General features: G+C 36.8%; 1 protein-coding gene across 6 annotated transcripts in view; it reads left to right on the top strand.

Moving 5' to 3' along the window:
* The first annotated feature begins 553 nt into the window (after positions 1–553).
* BBX (BBX high mobility group box domain containing) overlaps positions 554–18,350 on the top strand; it is a 350,166-nt gene continuing 332,369 nt past the window's right edge. For 2 of the 6 annotated variants that reach the window (XM_023498944.2, XM_031959626.1), the window contains exons 1-2: positions 1,288–1,408; positions 4,247–4,319. The gene's annotated coding sequence lies outside the window, so the exon portion shown is untranslated. Of the gene's footprint in view, positions 687–1,287; positions 1,409–1,888; positions 1,912–3,128; positions 3,346–3,401; positions 3,531–4,246; positions 4,320–18,350 lie in introns of those variants that run through there. The other 4 variants (XM_023498945.2, XM_031959629.1, XM_023498946.2 and 1 more) reach the window with 4 other exon arrangements.

The raw sequence follows: 18,350 nt of genomic DNA on the forward strand, positions 1-18,350 counted from the left end.
ATGCTCTGTGGTCTCTACAAACTTACTTTGCAACAAGCTGGCCTCTGATGGCACAATCCATTCCACCCCCCACTCTCCCCAAATGGCAAAATGACAAATCCCTTCTGAGTTACTTGTTTGCGGGGTCAGAGAGAGAAACCATAGCCTAACGCAGCCCCTCTCCAGTGGGGCACTCCAGAGAAGCAATAAACCCTCCACTTCCATATCCAGTGGAGTTGTATGTAGTTTATTACCATAGCCCTCCCAAGTCAAATGGACACCAGTTTCCAGCCTTGCAACTAGTGCAGTTGGGGTTTCCTCCGCTCCAACCCACTTGACTATGTCTTTCTACCTGTCCTTTCCCTGCTGTCTACAGGTCCTGAATGTTTTAAAATAGAAAATGTGATGATCTTTGTGTATGTGTGTGTGTCTGTGTAAAATGTGTGTATGTGTGCGTGTTTGGATGTAACGGGCCCTCTGTATGGCTGCTTAGCCTGTCTCTCAACCTCTCGGCCAATGGCAGGCTGCCTTATATAAAATTAGTGTTTTCAGTCTCTCCGGGTTGCATGTACTGTATGTGGAACAGTGTACAGTGAAAACGGAGGCAGAGCGGCTCTGAGAGCTCCTCTCTTCACTTTCCCATAGAGAAACACTGACTGGCCACTGAGAGAGATACACACACACATTTAACACACACAGAGAAAGAGGTAAGTGCCCACCATCCCCAGCCTTTCCTGGGCGAAAAGAGCGAGAGAGGTCCCCTTCCCGACACTTTCTTTTTTTAATACTCACTTGAAAACAGCCGGGCTGCAGCCCCAAGGACTCTTCCAGCAGTAGCAGTAGCAGAAGCAGCAACAGCAGAAGGAGCAGCAGCAGCCGGTAGGGTAGGGTGGACTTGAGGAAGACCGAGGGGGAGAGAGGGAGCGAGAGAGAGAACCTTAACAAGTCCTGCGCTGCTGCTACCCCGGCCACAATTCCTAATCACTTTCCCCCCCTACACGAAAACTTTGGATTGGGAGAGGTTCGGGGGAGATGTTCGCTTCTCTTCTGTTCCCCTTGGGGCAGGAGGGGGAGAGGTGAATGCAATGCAATGCATGCAAGAGGTTGGGGAGGGAGGGGGGGAATAGTAGGCCAGCCAGTGCCAGGCTGCGTTTGAAACCAGCACCTCTCACCATACAGGCAGCAGCAGTGGAGAGAGGGGCAAAGAGGGAGAGCGAAGCAGACCCGGGAGGAGGAGGAGAGGGAGGAGGAAGAGGAGGAGGAGGACTAGGAGTAGGAGGACGAGGAGGAGGAGGACTAGGAGGAGGAGGAGGAGGAGGAGGAAGAGGAGGAGGAAAAACAACAACAGAACCACCACACTGACTGGCAAATTGTGACTGTCGATGAAGCCCCCAAACTTCATTACGGGGGAAAGTGCGTTTATCTGAAGGTTGGTTCGTGGTTTGGGAGGGGAGGGAACGGGAGGACGAGGAAGGAGGGGGAGGGGGGAAAGAGGGGTCAGAGGGAATTAGAAGAAGGTATTATTATCATGGGGGTTCTCCCCCCGCCTCCTTCCCGTTTATTTATTTATTTTTCTTGCTTTGGTGACCAGGAAAAAGCAGCTCAGTTGTTCGTTCATCTTGAGAGTTGGGGATTTGGGTTTTCCGGCTCCGCAGATCTAATGCCCTCTCACCCTCCACCCTTAAGCAAACGTGCAGTTAGTAGAGAAAGTGGTGTTTCAGTGCGAGAACAGCCGGGAGGAAGGAAAGAGAGGGAGAGAGAGAGAAGAGGGAGAGAGGAGGGGGAAGAGGAGGAGAGAGGCTGTGTCAGGATTTTGCATGAATGTGGGATTATGTTGTGTCAATAAGTTTAAGGTGGAGAGAGCGAGGCTGGGGGTGGGGGTGGGGGGGAGGAGGAGGAAGGCCTTCGCTGTTTAAAGTCTTATTTCTGAAGGTAAGTTATGACATTGCATGGTCGCGATGACAGAAAACTTGGAGATCATTTACCCAGGGATGGGGCTGATGCCTTTAGCAAGGGTTTCTCAGCTCTCAGAGGCCACATTCGTGTTACACTGTTATTTGCTGTGATCCGGGTCGCTAGTAAATTACAGAAATCAGACTCGAGCTTTCTTTTCCTTATCCACCTCGTCTCTCTCGCTCGCTCTCAAAAAAAATTTTTTGGGGGGGTATTGTATGAAACTTACACGACCGAGAAAACCCAAGTCTTGTAATTTACAAAGATCATTAATTCGTGGATATGTGACACTTTTATGTGTGAAATATCTGTAATCGTTTCAGCTAAATGAGGAAGGTAAAAATGAAACGATGCAAAAAAAGCTAAGACACAACATGTACGACAGAGGAGGGGGGGGTGGAGAGAGAGAGAGACGGAGAGAGAAGCTATTTTTTGCTTTCCTTTCTGTAGAAAGGGGAAAAAAATAAAGCGTGCATTCTCCTTCCCTCGCAGTGTGCAGGGTCTAGTCAATATTTTAAGTGTCTGAGGACAAATTAGTCCAGGCGGATCTTGTTTAAAAGTTTCGAGAGGTGGGGTGGAGGTTGGGGTGGGGGGGGAGAGAAGTGAGGGAAGGTGGGTGGAGGGTGTGGGGGATGGGGACGAAACAAGCTTTGCTCCTGCTGATGGTCACTGGCCTGGGGCTTTGAAACCATTGCCTGTCCTACTAATGACACGTTCAGTTCACTTCTCCCAGATCCACACACGGGGTTACCTACCTTCCCCGATCTGAGCTAACGTAGACAGGGGTACTTCCCCCATCTGGATAATCTCACGGGGAGAGGCGTTTTTCCCCTTCCCTTTAGATTAACCTAGTCTGGGGGGGGGGGGGGGAAGAGGAGGGAACTTGTCCTCCTCCTCCCTTCACCAACAGCGCACCACTACCACCGCCTTTCCCGTGCCTACTTTTATGATAACCTCCCCAGGAGCATTCCTCCTGGTCTTTTAATTCTCACCAGTGAGCAGTACCGCGCCCGCACACCCCACCCCCGCACTGTGGGGGCACTCCTCCCCCAGCCCCACATTATCACATGCGCTGTATAGGGATGGTCCAAGCAGGGAATGGTATCGCTCATGTGGTTCTAGCAGCAGCAGCAGCAGCAGCAGCAGCACCACCTCCCCGGTGGCAGCAGAGGCAGCAGCAGCAGCAGCAGCAGCAGCAACAGCAGCAGCAGCAGCAGCGGTGGCGGCGGGATCATCGCCGGGGCCCGCGGGGAGGAGGAGGAGGAGGAGAAGAAGAAGGAGGAGGAAGAGAAGGAGGAGTAGTAGGAGGAGGTGTTTTCTGCCTAGATCACCGCCAGTTTGATTCCCGACATGTCGTTTGAGAAGGCGGAGAGAAGGGGGAGACCCCACTCGTTGCCTCTTCCTCATTGAAAGGTGTTTTGCAGACTTTTACGCCGGGAGTGAGATTTGCACTTCATTTTTTTTCCTCTTCCCCAAAGCAAGATGGACTCTATTCTGTTTCTCTTTCTCTCTCTGTCTCTGCCTCTGTCTTGTCAGCCTTTAAGATCGACATTTTGTACTAAGATGCAAACTTGATGGTGACCAGCAACAAAGCCTGGGTTAGATCTCTCTCCATTTTAATACTTCCCTCAATCCCAACCTAGCCGACCCCGCTGGCCCTGCACTTGCCACGATTTTGGCGAATGTGTTTTCCTTGCTCGATTTCAGATCTCTAATCCGTGGATTGCGAGGGGGGTGGGGGGGAGAGTTGGCGTTTTGACGACTGTTGTAGCTGCTCAGGTCTGCTGGGGAATGGGCAGTCGTTACCTGGAACAACTGTGTGGCACAACGTTGCAACCTACGGCTTCTGTGGACGGCGCAGTCTTGGGGCGAGCTCTTGATTGCTATGATTTTGTTTCTGGTTTATTTGTCCTCCGTGGTGGTGGTGGTCACTTGGGCAAGTTGATGAATGATCGCGGGGAGGTTTAGCGTGGGCAAAATGGATCAACTTTCTGCTTTGTACATATGGGAAGTAGAGGAGTGGAGAGAAAGGGGGAGGGGAATCTGGGAGGTGGAAACCAGCTAGATACCAACAAATGATTGTTGGTCTTATACAGCCCCTGTGCCCTTTGGAGACGTTAGTGCATCTTTTCCCTTGCTGCCTATGATTTCTTTTTCCCTGGAGAAGAAAGATCGTTTGCTCTTTAATAAGAACTTCCTTTTAAAAGCAGGTCTTTAGTTTTGGGGGCGCCTTCACTGTTGATATTGTGTCGATTTGGAAATATTGCAAAAATGATGGTATACTCATGATCTGCCTTTATTTGATACTTTATAGGTCACTATCACATGACAAAGGCTTCGAGACAGCTTCTTCTTCCCCTGCCTGTAATTTCCATTTGCCTTCCTAGGTAAGTATGCAAACTGTTCATACAGGAAGAGAGAGTAATTATTAATAATAAAATAAGGGTTCTTATAGTTTCTTGTAGGAAGATGCTTTGTCAGATTTTAACATCCCCAAGAGACATATCTGTCCTACGTTCCCCCAGTGGATGGATGCCAATTTGTGATGTTTAAGGTTCAGCACTTTATTAGAGGGTGGGAATTTTTAAAAGGTGGTGACTTTAAGGGTTATGTTCCATTCTCCCCTCTCCAGAGCAAGTTTAAAAGACAAAACAAACACAACAATTACTGAAACCTTGATTATATGCAAATAAGCAATTAAGTTGAGAATGAACTTTTCACAAGTAAGTGAATGAGCAGGATATGGAAAGAACCCATCTTAAATTAAGTTCTTTGAGAAAATAGTTTGGAAAGACAGGATCTGGCTATCAGTTGAAAATATTTGATGATTCTCTAGAACTCCCCCAAAACTCAAAGAAGCAATTTGTACAGGATATTCTGTATTACTCTGGTGATTGTTCAAACAGTGCATTCATCCCATCCCTCTTTCTAGGTAATCTGTTCTTTTGTGCAGTTAACTACGATTCTGAGCAATAGTTTATCTCAATAGAATAGTGCATTGAAAAGGTGACCATGTTTTTGGAACTTTTCTCACACATTGTGTATTTGGAGAAGTTTAAAACTTTGAGACAACCTGTTTTAAAAAAAAACAGCTTTGAGGTTATTTTATATATATATATATATATATATATATATATATATATATATATATATATATCTTTGAAAGATCTGCTATCCCTACTTCCCCACCAAAGAGAAACAGCAGTGTGTGGTTGATGGCATATTTCTAGTGGCTGAACTATAAAAATACAAAGTAAAAATTAAGGAGTCATTGAATATTTTAAATTAATACAGTCATTCTACTTGCTAAAGGTTTATAAATCTATTCATCCTCCGACTCATCCTAAGTAATAGCACAGTAGACTATATTATCTTTAAACTGTGGTTAATTGGAGATAAGTAGTTCCTCAAAACTGTAAGACAGGTGGTAGTTTATAACCCCCTAGATTAGAGATGGAGGTGAGATTTTGTGAATCAAAATAGAGTTTTTGAACTCACTTTTTAGGAAGGAAAAATCTGGGGCCTCTCTTGCTTCATTCCAGAACTTTATATATGCTAGTGAAACTTTGTGTCTTAGTGTTAAGAAAAATTGTTTTTGAAGATGGGGTTTTCTAGTTGCCTTCATCTACTTGGAAAGTAAGGGTGGCATTATTTCTGGGGTTTGTAAGTCATAAGGTCTATGCAGTGCAAACTTATATTCATGATATAGTGAAATATTGTGGAATAACAAATGGTGAATTACTTAATATAATCAGTGGTGGACATTGGTTAAAAAAAAAGAAACCTAAAATGATGGTTTCTGCATCCTTGATTTTTAAAAGCCTATTTCAAAACATAGTGACTTTTGAACATATGGCAGGAATCTTTGGAGTGTATTCCTGGTTACTAAAGGACAACACGTTTGTATTTGTGAGACTTAGTTGTGTGGTTTTTTTTTCCCACTTTAGCTAACTTTTTAATGTGAGCTCTTTTCTCAGTAAAAGTATATCTGACCAACTGAGATATGAATATGCAGATGATTAATTTATAGAATAAAAGCTACATGGATGAAATATTCTGTTTCTCTGAAATATCAAATAAGCAGCTCATCAAAAACAAATTTAAAAGTACAATCATGAATTGTGAATTCAGAAAAGCAGCACTTGTAATGATGAGATATAACAATGATCTTTATAAAAAGTACTCAATGAATTATAGACTCAAGAGAATTTGAGAGTTGGAAGGAACCTCTGAAGTCAACTAATTTAGCTCAATATATGGATAAAGATCCCCTCTATGTTTTGTACAAGAGGTCATTCAACTTTTTCTTGGAGAAATGAGGTGAGCATCAGACCCCTATTTCCTGAGGGTACTTATTCCATTTATTAGATAACTTCAATTGTTAGGAAGTTTTTTCTTTACATTAAGTCAAAATCTGCCTCTATAATCTTTACCCACACTACTTATTGGATATTGTTCCCTAAGTATTCTCTTTTCCATATTAAAAATTTCCAGTTTCTTCAGGTTGTCTTCTTATAGCCTGAAGTTAAGGCTCTCTTCATTGTGTTGGTGGTTTCTAAAATATATTTATCCCAGTAATGATGAACAAATTTTAGTCATGAGTAGAAGTTTAGTTAAGAATTTATAGTTAAATTGATTCTACATAATGAATTCTTCAAATTATAACTAAACTGTTGGTCAGAAAATATTCTTCATCTTATTGATTACTAAAAGTATGCTCTTCAGATGTATCAAGTTTAATTTCAGTATATATATATATATATAAAAAAGATTTATACCTGATTTCTCTTTGTGCTTTATTTTTAAAGGCACTCTAGCAGTGTTAGGAAATTTTTCACTCTAAACTTCACAGTTAATATTATTTTCTTAATGATCAGATATTTTCCTGACATATTATTCGTTTAGGGCGCAGATTTTTTTTTTTAAACTTATTTTTTCTCTGTATAGTTGGTAACTTTCTTTCCTCAGATGACTTTCCATTTACTCAGTATGCATTTGTAAGTTCTTATTTATTTACATGTTGTTTTCTAAGATTAGAATGTAAACTCCAGGGGATTGGGGGGTGCAAAATTATTTCTGCCTCCTTTCTCCCAAATATTTAGCAAGGAGCTAGGCACATTATCAGTATGTAGTAAAATTTTGTTCATTGATTGATTGTATTGGGTGGAAACAAGAAACTCAAGTAAAAAGTTTATTGATTCCAAAATATATCCTGGCTTTCATTCATGATTTAAAATTTATTTATCACTTTTACTCTCATTGTCTTTCATCTCAGAATTTCACCAAGATAGATGGGAAATTTCTTTAGCCATTGAAGTAAAAATATGGGTTATATAAAAACTTATTATGTTCAAATAATTTTTTGGGGGGAAGATGTCATAAGTAACTATGTAATTGATTGTTTTCCAGAAAAGAGTAACAAATAAAAGAAAACTGCTTGAAATAGTGTTTCATAGTTTAGAAAAAACATATTTGGTATTTAGAATATTAATAACTTATTTTATATGGAATTTGAAAAATAATTACTAATCACTAATCACAAACAGAAATTTACTTAGAGTAGACTTTTTTCTTACACATGTCAAGGTGCTAATATGTTTTCCATGATTAATTTATGAGGAATAATTTCTGTCATGTTAGTCACCATTGTAGAATTTTAAAAGGTTCTAATCATTATCTCCATTAAAATTTTCAGAAAACAAGCTTCTCCTAAATGTCACTATTCCTTAAAGTGTGTATATATATATATATATATGCACATATATGTATATATACACATTTATACCCATATATATACACATATATACATACATGTATATATGTGTGTGTATATATGTATATATAAAACTCTCTTCCATAAAACTTGCATTGAAATCCTTAAATAACTGAAATCCAGCAGCTTCTTTTGGATATTTACATTGCTATCAATGAGAAAAGGCTACTTTTAAAATCATCTTTTTTAACTTCAGTAGAGCCTGAACTTGTGAAATAATTCTTTTTTTTTCCCTTGGATTATAATGTTAATGCCAGAACCATCCTTTGGCACTTCATCATTTAATATTTGCTTTTAAAGGTCCTTGCTGATGTTTCACATGGCCTATAAGTACTTTCCAAATGTCCTAAAAACTTTCATTTTCATTACCTTTCATTCCAAACAAGTAGTTAAAGTCAGGTTCACTGTGTTTAAAAATAAATGCCATTTTTTCCCCTCTGTTTTGTCAATGAATGTTCATATGTACCTCTTCAAAAGTTAGACTTTCAAAGGTATTACTCTCTAAAAATTCCAGATATATTCAGGAAGTCTCCATTGAGATAGAGTATTAGGTTTCCATTTGAATTTAAAGAAAAAAGCATCAGAAATATAGAAATACTATCTATGAAAAATACAAACAAATGCCTTCAATAAAGAATTATATACATTTTTCATATATTCATTGACAGAAGAGAAATTGGAGGGAAAGCATCAACATTGGCAATAAGACATACATACATCTACCTTATGCAGATTATTTTTAGATAGAAAATCATTGTTAAGTACATAAGCTCTTAAAAATAAGAAAGATGAAATATTCAAATAGTAAAAAGTATATGGAAAGTCAAAAGGAAAATCAGAAAACCAAAAATATAATTTTCTGAGCATTTTATAAAACAAGAGACTTGGAAGCATACATCAAATAATTTGTCAGACAATAAAATGAATAATCAAATATAGTAGTAATGCATAGACTTGAAATGAAGTCATTATAAATTAAAGTAAAGAATTACATGCATTCTTTAGAGAAAATCATATTTTTATTCTTTTGCATTGAATATGAAATGCCCCAAGACATTTTGATATTTTGTAACTCTTGAATGTACTTTTTATATAATTTTGTGTATGAGAGTTATCTATTTTTGTGTCTTATTCCCTCAAATAGACCATAAGGCTCAATGATGGTAGGTGTTGCATCTTATCTTGTTATTTATTCATTCAGCAATCATTAAGTGTCTACGATGTATAACACACTGTGCTAGAACATAGAAACAGAAACACAAGTGTCTTCCCTCAAGGAGCTTACATTTTATTAGGGAGAAAAAATACACATATGGATCAATACAAAAATATATAAAATAAATGCAAAATGATTGTAGGTGGGAGAGAGCAATGATGGATCAGGAAGGCTTCTATTAGGAGGCTATACTTGAACTAAACATTGAAGAAAGCTAGACTTTCTAGGAGACAGAGGCAAATAAAATGCCTTGAAGCATGAGCAAGAGCCTTGGTTGTATAGGAATAAAGGTAGGAGATGGGATGCTCTGTCCAGGAAACAGAAAGTAAACCAATTTCATTAGCATTTAAACTGCAGGAGGGGGAGCTGGAAAGATAAATTGGACTAAGTGCATACTATGTGCCAGGGACACTGAGCTAAGTACTGAGAGATCTAGAGAAAGGCAAAAAAGTGGTCTCCACCCTCCAAGAGGTCACATTATAATGTAAATGAACAGGGATATATATATATATATATATATATATATATATACAGTGGATGTGGAATTTGCTTTCAGTGAGGAATCACTCATGGAGAGAAGGAAGGAAAAGGGACCAGGAAAGGTTTTTATAGGAAAAGCTAGGATTTGGGGCAGCTAAATAGAGCATCTCTCCTGAAGTCAGGAGGACTTGAGTTCAAATCTGCTCTCAAACACTTAATACTTATTAACTGTGTGACTTGGGCAAGCACCTAATCCCAGTTATAAAAGTAAAATATCTGACCAGAAAAAGCTAGGACTTAGGCTGATCCTACAAGAAAGCCTGGGAAGATGAAAGGGAGCTTGCCAGACACAGGAATAACAGTGAAAAGCCATAGAATTGAGCTGAAGTGTTGTCAGGGTGGAACAGCAGGAAGACCCTTTTAATGGAAAAAATGCATGAGAATATTGGAAGTTTAGGGAAGATTAAGGTTAGGAAGAGCTTTAAATACTAAATAGAGGTGTTTTTATTTTATTCTAGAAACAATAGTAGAAAAATGGCATGGTATCCTTAAGGGATAGTAATTTCAATTTAGAAGTTGCATGGAGAAAGTTTAAAGGCAGGGAGATGAGTTAGTAGCCTATTTCAATATATTAGGCAAGAGATGATAAAGTCTAGAATTAGGGTGGTAGTGGTAGCCTTGTGATTAATATTATAAAAGACTTGGTAAGAGATGGAATGAAATGGAACAAAGGGAAGTCCAAGGTTGCAAATGTGAACTGGAAACATGCTGGTGCCCTTGACCAAAATAGTTAGTTTGGAAGAAAGGTAAGGTTGGGGTGGGGGAAGGAATTAATGAATTTTGTTTTAGATACTCAGTAGACAGTACAATGGATAGAATGCTCGCCCTGGAGTCAGGAAAACCTGGATTTAAATGTGGCCTAAGAAACTTTCGAGCTCAGATACTTATTAACTGTGTGACTGGGAAAAATCACTTAATTCTGGGTACCTCAATTTTCTGCTCTGTACAATGAACTGGAGAAGGAAAAGGCAAACTATTCCATTGTCAAGAAAACCCCAAATATGATTACAAAGAGTTAGACATGACTGAAAATGACTGAAGAGCAGCAAACAACAAAAGCAGAAATAAAATTCAGGAAAGGTAGAGTCTAAGGCTAGATGTACAGTTGTGCATAGTTGAACCTTTGGAGCTGATGAGGTAAAAGTCTTGATTAAAAAACAACAGACAAACCTTATGAATTGCACATAGAAATAGATCATGTGGATGAAGTGTATATATAGAGAGGTTTAACAACTGGGTTTGAATGTAATCCTATTTTTTCCCATTGATTTATCAGGTGTTAAAATTATTTGTTTTTATTATATTATTCCTTTTTATTTTGCAAGCTCCTTGAGGCCTGGGATTATAGCATGTTGTCATCTTACCAGGCACTAATTAACTTTCTACCCTGCAAGACATTTGTGCTAGACACCAGAGATCCCAGGGCAAAATATGGATGGGAGGCATCCTGCCCTCAAGTAACATATTTTACTAGATTTCCCTTATTAATTAGCAAAAAGCCTTGATTAGAATAGGAACTCAAAAAATGTTAGACATAATGACTAAAAAGGTTTATCAAGGGATAAAATGCATTTAAATTAGGTTCAATTTTACATTTATTTACATTTATTGAATTTAAGTAGATTAGAATATGAAGAATTCTGACCAAGTTATGAGGAATAGAAGAAAAACTAAAAGATGTTTTATGTGAAAAAATGGAAAGTTTAAGAAGGAAGAAATCTCAAAGTTGGTGTTCTTATAGCACTGTGATACTGTTCAAATAACATGTTATTCAATGTATCTGAATATTTTTCATATTCTAGCTGGAAAATTAGGGTAAAAATCACCTCCATGTATAGGAACATTAATATAGATTTGGTATCTTTCTAGTTGATTATTTTTTGTTTTTAATAATGTTTTCTCTGAAGATGATTATCACTTTTTTCCTTAAGAAAGTCTTGTTGAATTGTCTGCTTAGAAACCTCCTCTTTCATCTTAATTCCTCAAAAGAAAATATAAAAGAGTAAACATAAATAAAAGAAAAAATAATTCTATAGAAAATTTTAAAAATTACCAGTGATAAAAAATTATCAATGATGTAAATTATATTACATGGCATTTATTGAGAGAGAAGTACAGATGACTGTCTGGTCCACTGTTAATATATTAAGAATTGATTTAACTAAAAACTAGTTTGTTGATAGATTGCAATTGTTAGAGAATAGTTGAGCAGGGTGTGCAAAATTATTTTTTTTCATTTCTGGTCAATGGGATCATCTTTGAAAAACTTTAACACCTTTTATTGAGACTCTAGTATGAAAGCTACAGATTGAGTAGGTCATCAACTCTCATCTTAGTACTATGGTTTCTTATGGCATTTTCAAAATGCTGAATCATTTCTCAATTTTCTTTCCACCTCCCAAAGCTTTCTCTGAATGTGGATAAACCTATTGCCAACAAAGGACACTTGGGAAATGGAACAAAATGAGAAAATAATTCTCCCTATCCATTTGTCAAGCTTTGATCATTTTTTGGAATTGTCTTCAGAATGAGCTTGTGATATACATCTAAGTACACATGCATATGACTAAATCTATTGTTATCTTGATGAATTCACTTCTTTGATATGTCCTGTAAATATTTTTTAGTATTGATATTTGTAGTTTATCATTTCAGTCCTAGTTGGTTTTTAGGGATAGATGTATAGATAATAACTAAAACATCAATCTAAATTACAAAACATATGTTAAAATTATTTTAATATGAATTTGATTCTTGCAAAATTCATAGCAAGTATATTTTGCAGCTGGGATTGGAAAGCCAGGATGAATAAAGATGCTAGTAATTTTTATGAATTTTCCTGAAATGGACTAAAATAAAATCTTTATTCATATGGTTTTGTTATAAAAATGATGGAAAGATTGAAAAATTTCTTAGGAGTTGTATCTAATATAATTTATTTTAAAATCTCTGAATAGAATTTCATGCTGAGAGTGTCTCTCCATACTTCTTAGGGAGGTGTGACAAAACACTCTTTAGTGTTTTGGCTTTCTGTACCAATAAGTACTGCTCCAAATAATTCTTTTTCTTTTAATAGAGATCCTTCCCATTTTGATATTGGGAATTTTGCCAGGAGGAATTGATGGATCTAGAAAGCCATTACATCCAGAAGCTTTTCTAAGGAAAGGAATAGAGAAATTTTCCCATTAGTGAGAACTCCTGAAGCCCCCTTTTGTGGGTTATGAACTGAGTTAGCTACCAAGTAGCTAATGAGGTGCCCAACTCTTCCTTGTTGGTAGTACTAGATAGAAATGTCTCAGTAATAATATTTTGTTTTAATGTTTATTGATTGCACTGACACACTATTATAAAAAGAACTTTTTTTGCTGTTACTTCCTAGCTAATGTTCTGTCATCTGTGTATGATAAAATTGATGAGCATGATTATCTGAAGCTAGAAAAATTGAACAGTACATGAATGTTGCTACAAAATAAATTTCTGCCAAACTTATCTGCAAAAGTAGTCAATTAGAAATAAGGTGGTATTAAGCTAATTTTTTACTTCTAATTAGCAGTGTATATTCAATTCAAAAGTTAATTAGTGCTTAACATGCTTTCAGGGATTTCTAAATCACCACATAGATGACATTCTCTACAACTGTGTTTGGTAGACAATATTTTATGAAGTGTATTTTTGGACACAAGTATATAAATCATTTTAATAATACAAAGTAACATACCATTGTTTTGTACTATCACTGAGGACTCTAGTCAACTGAAATTAAATTTATTTTGTCTTTTTTGATTTGTCATCATCAGAATGAAGTACAGATTTAGAAGACAAAAAAGTCCGTCTTCCTTGGCTATGATTTTTTTTCCTTAATACACTTTATTTCCCCCTTTCCTTCTTGCTAATTAATGAAACAAGATATAGTTTTCTATTACCTCTTTTCAGAAATTAGTTTTCATAAATGATGAGTCTATAATGAGCCAAGCTCTCAGAGCAATGCAATTGGACAAATAAAGATGTTTTATTTTATTTTATTTTTTAATTTAATAGCCTTTTATTTACAGGATATATACATGGGTAACTTTACAGCATTAACAATTGCCATACCTCTTGTTCCAATTTTTCATCTCTTACCCCCCCCACCCCTTCCCCTAGATGGCAGGATGACCAGTAGATGTTAAATATATTAAAATATAAATTAGATACACAATAAGTATACCTGAACAAAATGTTATTTTGCTGTACAAAAAGAATCAGACTCTGATATATTGTACAATTAGCTTGTGAAAGAAATCAAAAATGCAGGTGGGCATAAATATAGGGATTGGGAATTCAATGTAATGGTTTTTAGTCATCTCCCAGAGTTCTTTCTCTGGGCATAGCTGGTTCAGGTCATTACTGCTCCATTGGAAATGATTTGGTTGATCTCGTTGCTGAGGATGGCCTGGTCCATCAGAACTGGTCATCATATAGTATTGTTGTTGAAGTATATAATGATCTCCTGGTCCTGCTCATTTCACTCAGCATCAGTTCGTGTAAGTTAAAGATGTTTTAGAAAGATTACTTCAGGAACTAGGAATCTTCATTACATTTGTGAGTATTCATCCCTCCCCCATTTTTACTTTATATTGTTCTCAATCAGATACTTTGAGACATTGAAATTCTTACCTTTTTAATGTATTCAAACTTCATCCTACTCTGAATGGGTCACGTATGAAGAAGAACATACACTCTATTAAATACCTCTATAGATGTTGTTGAGATGTAAACATCCATATAAACTTTATTATATGGGTTGTAGTCTGCTATGGCTCTATATTTACCCTGTCACTGTATCTCTAGGAAAGATTTGGTATGGACAGTGAGATGATATTTTTTTAAAAGTATACATCCATTTCTAACTGTTTTTTTTTAAACATTAGTGGCTCTATTTGATTTGAGATACATGTATTTTTAAATCTCTCATACTATTTTCTATTAGGATTTTTACGAGCATTGGTCCTTTGCATTAAATTAGTTTTAACCACATGTGTGGGATATATTTTTTGAAAATCTCCCATACTATTTCCTATTAGGATTTTTACAAATTTTTACAGGTATTAGTGCTTTGCATTAAATTAGTTTCATCCACATGTGGCTTAATTTACATTTATTGCTACCAAAAGTCACACTTTATTTTGTTAATAGGAACAAAGATGAAGAAAACGTATTTTATTGTAGTTCCTTAAAGTGGATTACAAATCTGTTAAATAATGTTAAAATGTATTTAATATGACATCTTTGAATCAAATATTTGGGCCTATCTATCCTATATCTATAAAATGACGTATATTATCTATCCTGTCATCTATAGGAATTGTAATATAGTTAATTTATATAATAAATTATTATAAAGAGGAGAAGAAATCTACTCGAATTATGTTGTCAGTCAATCAACAAGAATTTATTAAGTGCTTATTTTGTACTATTCACAAAAATTTTACATTCTGAGGAGAGGTATATAAACATATGGCATAAATACAAAATTAGCAAATAACAAATAGATAAAAGGTAATTTTAATGCAAGGTCACTAGCAAGGAGGTTACTAGCATTTGGAAGATCAAGAAAGGCTATATGGGTGATAGTGCTTGAATTGTTGCTTTATGAGTCAGTAGAGGTAAAGAGGGAGTCCATTCCAGGCGTGTGAAACATCCTGTACAAAGAAACAGAGTTGACACATGAAGTGTCATGTGTTGAACAGAGACAAGGCCAGTTAGCTTTAGGAGAAGGAACAATGTTCCTGGAACAAGGCTAGAAAGATTGGGTAGGGTCAAGTTGTGAAGGGCTTTAAAAACTAAATGGAGTTTATAATTTTATCCTGGAGGCAACAGGAAGACTAAATATGATTGACTAATTAAACATTTTCTTAACCTGTTGTTCTTTCTTTTTCATTTTTTATTCTTATTGATGTATTTCATTTTTATATTACAAACATTCCCAGAATACATTCTCTTTTAACAAATTAAATCAGTTAAAGAAAACTAAAAATATATGTAACCTCACCTGAAAATGTATGAAAAATTTTCTACAGGTCCACAGGTGTAGACCTCTTTACTTTTTTTCTTTTTAAAAATTATATTTCACTTTTTTGATTCAGCAAAAATATGCCTTCTTTCCAAGTTAATAGTACTCTTATGAGTCAGCTAGGTATTATGGTTATATCTACCATGAATCTGAAGTCAGGAAGAAATGAGTTGGAGTCAGCCTCAAACATTTATTAACTCTGTGATCTTATGAAAGCACTTAATGTCTACCAACCTCAGTTTCCTTATCTTTAAAATGGGGATAATTATAACTTATTTTTATAAATGTTGTAATATTCATAAAAACCATAAAGCATTGTTATAAATGTTAGCTATCATCATCATCATCATCTTCTTCATCATTGAAGTCTTTGCCCATGTGGTCATCTCCCCTTTTCATTTACTGAGTTTTTGGCTTAGTAGTTTGGGTATGTCTGAATTGATTTCCCCTGATGTATAGCTATTATAAGAACTTCTTTAAAGTCATGGCTAATATTTTTGTGTTTGGGTTATTGTATCTTGACATTTGTGCATTTTCACCCGATTTTATTTGCAGCCCTTTTTTTGGCTGGTTATATCTGGACACTAGCCCAGTTTGGAATCAAACTTTGTTTTAAAAATATTGTGTTCAGTGTCCCAGATACCGAGCCAGGGGGAGCTTTAATAACAAACAAATACATTCATAAAGAAATGCCCAATCTGGGAAAATATTTCTCCAAAAGCCAGCATCATCCATACTGACCATCTCATTTACATTTACATCAAAGGGAGAGGAGATGGAGAAATAAATTGTGAAACTTCTCTTAATTTTTTCCTACATTTGGGTAATTCAGTAACCATGAGCTTTATGAAGCATAATTCAGTTCACATGTATTTCTTTTGCACCTGTTATATACAGGTTAAGTGTTAGGTTAGGGATATGGAGTTTTATTGAGACGTGGTCCCTTTCCTAAAGGAATATACAGTCTGCAGGAGGGGCATAGTTGGAAGGAGAGGTCTTCTTAGACACTTTTCCTATGGATATTTGTCTTTATGATTTCTTTAAATGAACTTCTGCTATTTTCATATAATAACATGTAGCAATAATTTTAGTTGTAACACTAGTTACTTTTTCATCTGTATCAACTCAGATAATGCAAAAGGATGGAGTGGTTCCCCCCACAAATAAAAACCTTGCTAAGAGTGGGCAGACAGGTGTTGGCCATTTGGGCATGGAGGCACAGGTATGAGCATCTGGATGTACAGTGTTAGTGATTAATGGTAAGACAAATTGTGAAGGTTGAGCAGAAATGGTGTCAGAAATTCAGTGGAGCTTCATTTTATTTCCCACTGCTTTTATAGGTGGGTTTTCTGAAAATGAGAACAGATACTGTTTTCATCTGCAGTTCTCAGTTTCTGGGAAGTACTGGCTTTAGCATCGTGGGACCTTTGGGTTGGTATCTCTTCTAGGATGCCTGCTGTGTAAATACTGGCAAGTCACTTGGTCTCATTTACAAAATTAGAACGGGGCTCTAATCTTTATCAGCGGGAGGGGTCCCCGCCTGATCGATCCATCGAAGTGCTAACTTATTTATAAAACACCTTGCTAGGCCCTATTATCCATCTCTACATCCTTGGGGCAGATCACAGCCAGCACACGTCTTCTCATCTGATCCACCTCTTGTCACTGTTTCCCCTCACCCCCCAATAAATCCTCCATAGGAAGTCTACAAGGGGATCTACCCTCCACTTTTTTTTTTATATCAATGTTTCTTGCTGTTGTATCTTTTTTTTTAATCAAAGCTTTTTATTTTTCAAAACACATATGTGGACAATTCTTCAACATTAGTCCTTGTAAAACCCTGTGTTCCAGTTTTCCCCTCCTTCCCCTATGCCCTCTCCTAGAGGGCAAGTAAATCAAAAATATGTTAAACATGGTAGAAATATATGTTAAATCCAATATATGACATGCTGTTATATCTTGATGCAGATACACTTTTGCTTCTTTCCTTTTCTTTGATGACTTTTTTATGCTGCTTTTTGTCTACTTTTCATTCTCAGTAGTACAATCTGGCTTACCATCGTGCATTTCCCCATTGCTTTTTGGGGGACCCGCAGTCTGAATGCTTTGGAGATTGCTGTTTTCCATGATTCATAGTTACATAGCATCGCCATAAGATTATTTATGTTGCTTTTAGGGAGGAGTCTGGATTCATTGGAAGCACTGATCTCCCACCCACTTTTTCTCCTTCCTATTCAATTGTGTCCTCGACTTGTTTTTCATTTGAAGTTATCTGTCTGGATTACACTATATGTCCTGTTCATTTGGCTGCACACCGTAGTCTGGACAATGGGCATTCTTTATGTAGATACTGGGTAGCATAGTACTTTTGAATCTTGTTTAGAAGCGGTGTGTAGTGTTGCATGCACTTGATAGAATCAACACAATTCTTAATAGAAACATCTGTAATACTCACCATCCATAGGGAGTCCCTCCTCCATATGGACTCTGCCATGGAGATCCACTGTGACAGTAGGAAAAACCTTTAACAAACATGCCTTTCTGTTTTATTCCTCACTTGATATAAATATTTAGAGTATTGCCAAACAAAAAATAATTTCTGTTATGTTTATCAAGGAGTCTTTTATGACCTTAACATATGCATGGGAGACCCATATGCCTACATCGCTCTTTATAAAAATCCTTATAAGAATAATTTACACATCTATCATGGGCATTTTAAATGAACAGATGAGAAGGGAACAGGCAAGTTTCTGTACATTATCTTTAGCAGTGGACTGCATTATTGAAAGGTGAGGAGCATACAAGGTCCCACTGTTATTTTAAGGCTCTCCTCC

Source organism: Sarcophilus harrisii, chromosome 3 (genome assembly GCF_902635505.1).
Source record: "Sarcophilus harrisii chromosome 3, mSarHar1.11, whole genome shotgun sequence".
In the NCBI taxonomy this organism is placed as follows: Eukaryota; Metazoa; Chordata; class Mammalia; order Dasyuromorphia; family Dasyuridae; genus Sarcophilus; species Sarcophilus harrisii.